The 9,396-nt window shown below is 44.7% G+C and overlaps 1 long non-coding RNA gene across 1 annotated transcript; it reads right to left on the bottom strand.

Moving 5' to 3' along the window:
* Positions 1-1,803: 1,803 nt before the first annotated feature.
* On the bottom strand, positions 1,804-7,396 carry LOC147995920 (uncharacterized). Its single transcript, XR_015673328.1, has 2 exons — positions 7,116-7,396; positions 1,804-3,567 (listed from the first exon to the last, which is right to left on the bottom strand). It is a non-coding gene; the product is annotated as an uncharacterized LOC147995920 (long non-coding RNA).
* Positions 7,397-9,396: the final 2,000 nt, after the last annotated feature.

The raw sequence follows: 9,396 nt of genomic DNA, 5'->3' as shown, positions 1-9,396 counted from the left end.
GATTATCATTTGGATGTGTTCTTGAATTCTGTTTTAAGACATTCAAGGGTATTTTTGCATCAATAATCATAAGGGAAATTGGTCTGAACTTCATTTTCCTTATTGGGTCTTTGTGTGGTTTCAGTATAAGATTAATTGTATAATCTTATTATACAATTATTAATTCATAGAGGGAATTTAGGTGTGTTCCATCTGTTTCAATTCTGTAGAATAGTTTGAACAGTATTAGTATGAGGTCTTCTATGAAGGTCTGGTAGAATTCAGACCTGAATCCATCTGGGCCTGGGCTCTTTTTGGTTGGGAGACTCTTAACAATAACTGCTTCTATTACTTTAGGAGTTATGGCGGTGTTTTAATGGTTCCTGATTTAGCTTTGGTACCTGCTATCTGTCTAGAAAATTTTCCATTTCCTCCAGATTTTCCAGTTTTGTTGAATATAGGCTTTTGTAGTAGGATGTAATTTTTTTAATATCTTCAGATGCTGCTGTTATGCCTCCCTATTCATTTCTGATTTTGTTAATTTGGATACACTATTTGTGACCTCTGGTTAGTCTGAGGGTTAATCTATCATTTTGATTTTCTCAAAGAACCAGCTCTTGGTTTTCTGATTCTTTGTATACTAATTTTTGTTTGTACTTGGTTTTCAGCTCTGATTTTGATTATTTCCTGCCTTCTACTCCACTTGGGTTTATTTATTTCTTTTTGTTCTAGAGCTTTTAGGTGTGCTGTCAACAGTGGCCCTTCGAATTGGGGGTGACTTGGAGGGGGCATTTTGGGTCTCCTTGGGTATTCCATTGTCTTTATAGGTGATATCTTCTGTCCTACTGTGGTCTTTATCTGGTTGGCTCTTTTAACCACTACCTCTAAGGAGAGATCTCCTTATTTGGATGGGGGAAGGTGGAGTAAAGGGAGAGGCAGGTGGAAGCTCCTTTGTTTTTTTAATGGAGACCTACCCTGGGGGCTGGGGGAGAGGGAGGAGCAGACAGACTGTTTAGTGTCTCATTTGAAGCCTTGGGGGTTTTCTGCATCAGCTGAGCCACAGAGCACATCCCCTAGGTGATACAGAACTTAGAAGTTTGACCACACTTACCCCACACTGCCACAGGGTAGATGTTGGGTTGTGGAAGGCTGCAAGAACACTGCCAGGGGTTTGGTGGGGGTGGTGGTGGTGGTGGTGGTGCAGGAACTGAGGAATTTTTTTTTAATGTTGTGTTTTTGTGTGTGTTGGTGAACTGTCTGTTACAGAAAAGAGGAGAAATGGTTTGTCCAATGGGAACATTCCCTTGGCCTATCCACCTTGGGGGATTCCACAGGAGTCCAAAAGGTTAAGCCTTCCTGCAGATTAAAGAATGAGCAGGTGCCCTGTGGCTTAAAGTGTCTGCTGCTTTACCAAGTTAGATAGGGAGTCTGCCAAAACTGATTGCAGGTTGTTTTGCAGGCTGTCAGGATTTAGACAGGGGCTAGAGGGACCTTCAGCCAACTCCAGAGAGTAGCTCTGGCCAGGAGCCTTCAGTTGCCCTTTCAGATTGACCTAAGCTTGAGATGGGGCTGACTGAAAACTCAGCAGGAAAAGATAGGTTGCTAGTCTCCAGAGTTGGGGGAGGTGACTCACCTTCCCACACTGCAGTTTTGTTGATCATTGTTCCAGCACTACATTGTAGGGCTCTGGTGCCAGAGTGCTCTCCGCAGTGATCTCTGACCAGGCTGGCTAGTTGTGTGGGTACAGGTTGAAAGACCCCCGGAGAGGATCTTTCCCTCAGGAGGAGTCCCAAGCGCCCAATGACCGAGCCAAGTCCACTCGGATGCAATCAGCAAGAGGGTTTATTGGAAAACACAGGTACCTGCGGGCACACAGTCTCTTCGGAGGACTTGCACGCCCAGCAGTTCCAGCATGGGGCTTTTATAGGGATTGGGGAAGCAGAAGCAGGCGTACAGAAGCAGATGCATAGTTATGGGGATTGGTGGATTCAAACGAGACACATAGACATGTTCACATATGATTGGCTATTTCACATCATGAGGTAATAAGGTATAGCTACACACATTGGCAGGTTTGGGGCATCCTGGATGTTGGGGGCTGGGGGCTTATCTCTTCCTGCCAGGTGGCCTGTGAGTCAGATCCAGTACTCCTGGTCTGTTCTTCATTCCTTTCCTTATCTTTATGGCTTGCCAGTCCTGCCTTGACAGTGTTTCCTGTGCTCCTTTATCTTTATGGCCTGCTAGTCCTGGCTGTAGGGCTTAGCCCTCGGTCTGTGGCCTTTTGGGGTTTATTCTTTTAATTTTGTATCTCCAAAACTAGAATTCATATAATTCTCCTTCATTCCTGTCTCCTTCTACTAAATAATTCTAATCTTAGAATTTTGATATCAAGTCTCGTATTTGGTCTCACCAGTTGTCCTAACTGACTGGTACTGTTGTCTCAGAACCATCAACCACACAGCACCCACTCGATTTTTAACAAAAGCAATTAACCTGTTTGTCACGCAGGGTCCAAAAACTAAAACCAAGAAAATTATTAGTAATTGCCCAGCCATATAGCAGAGAGTAGGGTAGTCATCCAGGGAGACCGAGTGAACCAAGACTCAAACCAACGTTGTTGAGCGTCTCTATCTTTTTGTAGGAGTCAAACCTATTAATTAGTTTCTCTAACACACATGGACCTATAATCAGAAGCAGAAGCAAAATTAAGAAGGGTCCCATAAGGGAAGATATCAGGGTAGTCATCCAAGGAGATCTACTAAACCAGCTCTCGAACCATCCCTGATACGCTTCTCTGTCTTTTGTCTAACCTTTCTCTAAGTTTATTCATGGAGTCTTTAATTACTCCTGAATGGTCTGCATAGAAGCAACATTCTTTCAGTGTAGCACACAGGTTCCTTCTTTAAGGAATATCATGTCTAATCTTCTCCTATTCTGAAGGACTACCTCTGAGAGGGAGGTTAGGTATTCTTGGAGGTCAGCTAAAAAGTCTTTCACTCTTTTTATATCTGAGTCAATGGCAGTTCTGAATTCTCTATAAGCCTTACATTTCAGGGCAATGGCAGATGTCCTTGTGCTTCCCTTGCAGCACCTAGATAGCCTTAAGTAATTCTCAACTTTTTTTTTCTTACTAAGTCTTTAGCATCAGGATTCCAATCTGGACACTATCTAAACCTACGCACCAAGGTCATGACTAGCTTTTAGAACTTCTAAACTTATACAGATTGTGATCTCTGAGGCACAGTCCCAAGAAGTGTTAGGAGTACTAACATATGCAGTGTTACATCATTTGTAATAGAAATCAAGCCTATCCCACACCTATCTTGATAGAACCCAGGACAAACATGACTGAATTTACTGAATTTCCCTCTAGGTCCCAGCTCTCAGCCCCAACAGCTAGTACACGGCTGGTGAGGGCTGAGAATTGACAGCTGTCAGGGTGGTCAGCAGCACCAGGTACGGTCCTTTCCATCGAGGCTCGAATGTCTGGGCTCAGTGTAGCTGCAGTCTCCGACCTGGAACTCAGGGGTCTCCGGGGCATAGGCTGCTGTCAGCTGTGAGCAGATTTCTTTCTGTAGGTCTTTTAGCCTGGCACACAAATCATTATTACTATGGCACTATGACATGTTGGTTCAGTAACATCATCTAATACAGTCAGGGGGGCTGAGGCCCCATATAAGATCTCAAAGGGGGTAAGGCTGAATCGGGAAGGGGTATTTCTTGCTCTGAAGAGAGCAAGAGGGAAGGAGTGCCAACCAGTCTGTGCCAGTCTCCATGGTCAATTTAGTCAGGGTCTCTTTTAGAGTTCTATTTATTTACTCTACCTGTCCTGAACTTTGAGGTCTGTAAATACAATGTAATTTCCAATCGACCTCTAAATACTTGGCCACACCCTGGCTTACCTTGGCAACGAAAGTAGGGTCGTTGTCTGACTAGATTACCTTGGGCATTCCAAATCGGGGGGAGATTTCTTCCAGTATCTTCTTGATTATTGCAGAGGCAGTCTCTCGTTTGGTGAGGAAAGCTTCTATCTATTCCTGAAAAAGTATCTACAAGCACTAGGAGATACTTGTGATTATATTTTTCTGGTTTTATCTCAGTAAAGTTCACTTCGACTTTTCACTAAACTCTCTAGGTCTCTTTGCCCTGTTTGCTTGCTAAGCATTCACTTATTGACATACCTTATACTTTCTACTGCCTCTCTGGCTAAAATCTTAAAGTCTATTACATACACTTAACTACTTGGACAAACTTTTTATCTCCTAAATGAGTCCATTTCTGTATTTGGCAAAGTGAGTCTTTTCTTTGTTCTCTGGGGAGTATAGCTTTCCCCTCAAGTGTGCCATTGTCCTTTATCTTTTAAGCAATTTGGGCCTTTTCTAAGTGAGGCCATCCCTTAGTCCAATCACAGTTCCCAGTGGCTGTCTCTTGCAGGCCTGCAACCAGGATAGGCTCCTGCATAGCCATTTCCCGAGCCACTTTATCTGCTTCGTTATTGCCCCATGCCACTGAATCTCTTCCTTCCTGATGTCCTGGGCAATGAATAGTACTCACAGTTGTTCGCTTCACCAGGGCATCCAAGAGATGGCAAAGGCATCTGCGGCACTGATGTACGGGGGAGGGGGGGTTGAGGTTCAGCCATCCAGAAGACATTGTGTTGTCCACCATGGCAGCACCCACTTGTCTCTGACCTTCATTCATGAAGAGAACTGTTCCCGTCTGTAGACAAGGTAGCCTCGGCTTTCAGCAGTGGTCAATCAGCCAGTCGCAGAGGTCTTTCCTCCACCCATGGGCTTCTGCCAGTGCTTGACACTCATGTTGCAGTGGCTCCAGGTCAGGATTGGGCAGCCAGGGGACCAGATTGTCCCCAACCAGTGGAGAATCTAGTCCATCGCAGCTGACCAGTGGTCCCAACTTTTGGGACGTTCTATTCAAAGGCAAAACATCAACCACTCTATCACAGTTTAAGTCCTGGATTGGGTGATAATTGTTAGTGCCCGGCTGGCAGGAGTGACGTGTTCCAGGCAGAAAAGCACTGAGCCACACATCTCCCAGCATCAGGTACTGGTGCACTGAGACAGGTCTTAAGCTCCACATTCACAGTCTGTAGATATGCATACACATGGCCTCATCCAGCCATTTTAGCCCATGCAAGCCATTTTGGAGAGCAATTTTCTCATGAGCAAGGGATAGGGGCAATCAGGGATGACCATGAGTTAGTGGGTTACCCGACCCACGCCAAGGTCCACTGTTCTTCGGGCAGTCCATAAGTATTGTTTGTTGCCAGTAGCCCCCTGTACCCAAGGTCTTTGGATACTGGCCCACTGGAGCATAGGAGCACAGAGCATTGGTTCCCTGTATCCATAAAACAACTGGGCAGGCTTCCCTCCTATCTCTGCACATAGCCAGCACTCCAGGACCGAGAGGCTCTCCAGTGTCCCCTCTTGTTCTTTCTGGGGCAGTCCCTGACCCAGTGTCTTTTTTTTTTTTTTTTTTTGCATTAGGCACACTGATCTTTAGCCAGGAATTCTCTTCTGTTGCCAGGTACTGTCTTCCTACGTTCCCTAACTACTGTGGCCAGTATATGCTCCTCTCTTGTCTTTTATCTCTCTTTAGCTCTCTAGCTTCCTCTTCTTTTAGTCTCTTTTCTTCCCTAGCTTCCTGCTCTTTTTACCTTCTTTTCTCCTTCTCTTTGTTTAACCTTACTTTCTCTGTAACTTATACTAACTCTCAGCAACTTAGCTCAACCCTTCAAATTTCTGTAACTTTCTCTTCATACCCTTTCCTTATCTTAGCCAGATTGGTGGGGCATTTTCCAGCCCCTAGGAGACCCACCCTTGGAGCCTGGGGGCAGACCCGGAGCACTCCCTACCTTCAGGTGTATTGAAGTCAGTCGGGAGTGAGGGCCTTCTACCCATGTCTGGAACATTCTTTCTGGCCTCTAGTAGGATTCTGTCTTTCCTCAGTGGTAAAGAAGACCTGTCACAGTTACTAACAAGCATCTCAAATGGGATGGTGAGAAAACAAGAGAATCTTGAGAATAGAGGTCCACTGAAGAGGGCAAACAGCATTTAGTCACACAGCTAAACCAGGAGGCTTTCTTGGATAAAAAAGGCCAAAAAAGGCAGCCTATCTGTTACCGGCTGTCTCTCTGGACTTAGATTTTCCCTTAAGGAGTACCTCCCTTCAGTGTCAGCTTGGTGGCTTTGTCTCTCAAGAGAACCAGCCTCCAAATGACACTAGGCTTCTAGTAACAACTAATAACAAAAGGATGGAAAGACGTTAGAACCTGGGTGCTAGATACTAAGCAGCTGACAAAAGAATTGTAACCAGTTCACCTGGGGCTTTCAGGACTTTAGTAGCAGCCCTTTACCAAACTGTCTCAGTGGGCTATAGGCCCATGGAAAAGAAAACATTAATCCTGACTGGCAAAACAAAGTTTTTCACAGTTGTAGATTCTTTTTGAAACTATTTTAGGGGCTTCTCTGCCCCCCAACCTGGGGCATCTCTCCTTGGGGAGGAGGCTCAAGAGAGAAAGATAAAACTCCTGGCAGAAAACAATTTCTCTCAAGCAAATTATTTTCAACTTTTAACTTAAGCAACAACAGGACCAAGTAAAACTCTTTGAGGAACAAAGCAAACAGTTTCATGATTTCAAACACAGTCGTCAGTCCAAGATTTTAAACACAGTCGTCAGTTCAAATTCAAACACGAAACAAAAGTCAAAAAGACACTAACAGACACCAACACATCCAGAAAACCACAGTCAGGTCACAAAGAAGACAAACAATTCCAACAGTCAAACAAGTAACAAACAGACGCGCCACGTGGCTTCGGTACCAAACTGAAACCAAAAATTCAGACGGAGTCAGCGAGGGTCTTGGATCCTCTACTCCAATAAAATTCAGACGGAGTCATCAAGGGTGCGGATCCCTCCGAAAACGGACGGAAGTGCCACGGATCTGGATCTCCCTCTCCTCCAACCACCCTTGGAACGTCTTCCATGGCTGCGGGGGAGAAGTCCGAGCTCGTCAGCTCCTTCTCTGGCCCGCCCAGATAGTCCCCAGATCTGAGCCTATTGATCGATCGTTCACAGGACAAGACACAACAGACAAGACAAACACCGGCCAGCTTACCTCCCGGTGGGTGGTCGGTGAACTCTGGGCGGAGGGTCTCCAAATCCCGGACGAGCCCCCATAATGAAAGACCCCCAGAGAGGACCTTTCCCTCAGGAGTAGTCCCAAGTGCCCAATGACCGAGCCGAGTCCACTCGGATGCAATCAGCAAGAGGGTTTATTGGAAAACACAGGTACCTGCGGGCACACAGTCTCTTCGGAGGACTTGCGCGCCCAGCAGTTCCAGCATGGGGCCTTTATAGGGATTGGGGAAGCAGAAGCGGGCATACAGAAGCACATGCATAGTTATGGGGATTGGTGGATTCAAACGAGGCACATAGACATGTTCACATATGATTGGCTATTTCACATCATGAGAAATACTATATTAAGGTATAGCTACACACATTGGCAGGTTTGGGGCATCCTGGATTTTGGGGGCTGGGGGCTGATCTCTTCCTGCCAGGTGGCCTGTGAGTCAGATCCGGTACTCCTTGTCTGTTCTTCATTCCTTTCCTTATCTTTATGGCTTGCCAGTCCTGCCTAGACAGTGTTTCCTGTGCTCCTTTATCTTTATGGCCTGCTAGACCTGGCTGTAGGGCTTAGGGGTTTATTCTTATAATTTTGTACCTGTGGCCTTTTGGGTTTATGCTTTTAATTTTGTATCTCCAAACCTAGAATTCGTATAATTCTCCTTTCAAGGTAAAGTGAGAAAGATCTCAGTCAGGGAGAGGGAACCTTTTTTTTCCACCCCATGTGCCGGTCCTTCTCGTTACCCCCACTGCCTGCCACTTTGGTTACCTGGGCTGGGCTGAACCAGCAGGGGACTGACTAGCCAGTGAGGAGTGCAAGGGAGATTCTGGCAGTGATGATTTCTGGAGAGCAGATCTCATCTCCAAGTGGCAGAGTAACAGCTCTTATAACAGAAGCTCATAGACAATGGAATAATTCCTGCACGCCTTTCATTGTGCTTAAATAGTTTTGTGAATGGGTCAGTGTCTGACAGAAGGTACTTCCTATTGGTTTTTCCTGAGAGCTTGGGAAGACCTCCTCATATACTTATTTGTACGTGTGGTCCTGCTTCCACCTCTGTTCTGTCTTGAGCCTACATGACCTGTGCTGAAGGGGCTTGCAGCATTGCCCTATATGACTGGTCTGTCTCAAACCTCTGTAAAGGGGTCTTTGGGGGGACCTGTTATCCTTGGAAATTAGGAAGGCACCCTCAGTTCCCTTTAAGTGTCCTGGGGATTCAACCTATCTCCAGCAGGAATCAGGGTACCTTTCACTGCCTGCCCCTCTAGAGAATAACATTGATGGATTTCCATATATTGAACCATCTTTGCATCCTTGGGATGAAATCTACTTAATCATGATTGATTATCATTTTGATGGTTGCTTGGATTTGGTTTGTAAGAATTTTATTGAGTATTTTTGCTTTGATATTCATAAGGGAAATTGCTCTGAAGTTCTCTTTCTTTCTTGTTTTTTTGTGTGGTTTAGGTATAAGCATTGTTGGTATCAAGTGTTGCCTTTAGCAGTAACACCGTACAGTCCCAGAAGATGTTTTGGCTCAAGTCTCACCTCTACCTGGGCAACTTTACCTCACAGTACAAATAAAAGCAGACTCCCTCCACCCTCACTCTCTTTTCTGTTCTTTCTCTGGCCCCTTCTCCTTGTATTCAATAAGGGAATTATTAAATCTCACCACAAGAAACCGTGTTGTTATTGGTTTCGTGTGCTCTTTCTGGACGGGCGCAGCCAATATTTAACAACAACAAGCATAATTATGGTTTCATAGAAGGATTTGGGTAGTGTTCCTTATTTTTCTATTTTGTGGAATAGTTTGCACCATGTTGGTCTGACATCTTCTATGAAGGTCTGATAGAATTCTGCACTAAACACACCTGGTCCTGGGCTTTATTTGATTGGGAGACTTTTAATAACCGCTTCTATTTCTTTAGTAGTTATGGGACTGTTTAGATGCTTTGTGTGATCCTGACTTAACTTTTCTACCTGGTATCTGCCTAGAAAATTATCCATTCAATACAGATTTTCCAGTATTGTTGAATATAAGCTTTGTAGTAGGATCTGATCATTTTCTGAATTTCCTCAGATTCTCATGTTATGTCTTACTTTTCATTTCTGATTTGTTAATTTGGATACTCTGTGGTTAGCCAGGCTAAGGGGTTATTATCTATCTTGTTGATTTTCTCAAACAACCAGCTCCCACTTTTGTTGATTCTTTGTATATTCCTTTTTTGTTTCTACTTGGTTGATTTCAGCCCTGAGTTTAATTCAGTTT

Source organism: Rattus norvegicus, chromosome 2 (genome assembly GCF_021556685.1).
Source record: "Rattus norvegicus strain SHRSP/BbbUtx chromosome 2, alternate assembly SHRSP_T2T, whole genome shotgun sequence".
Lineage (NCBI taxonomy): Eukaryota > Metazoa > Chordata > Mammalia > Rodentia > Muridae > Rattus > Rattus norvegicus.
The sequence above is the reverse complement of the archived record's forward strand: the minus strand, read 5'-3'. Positions and strand labels throughout refer to the sequence as shown.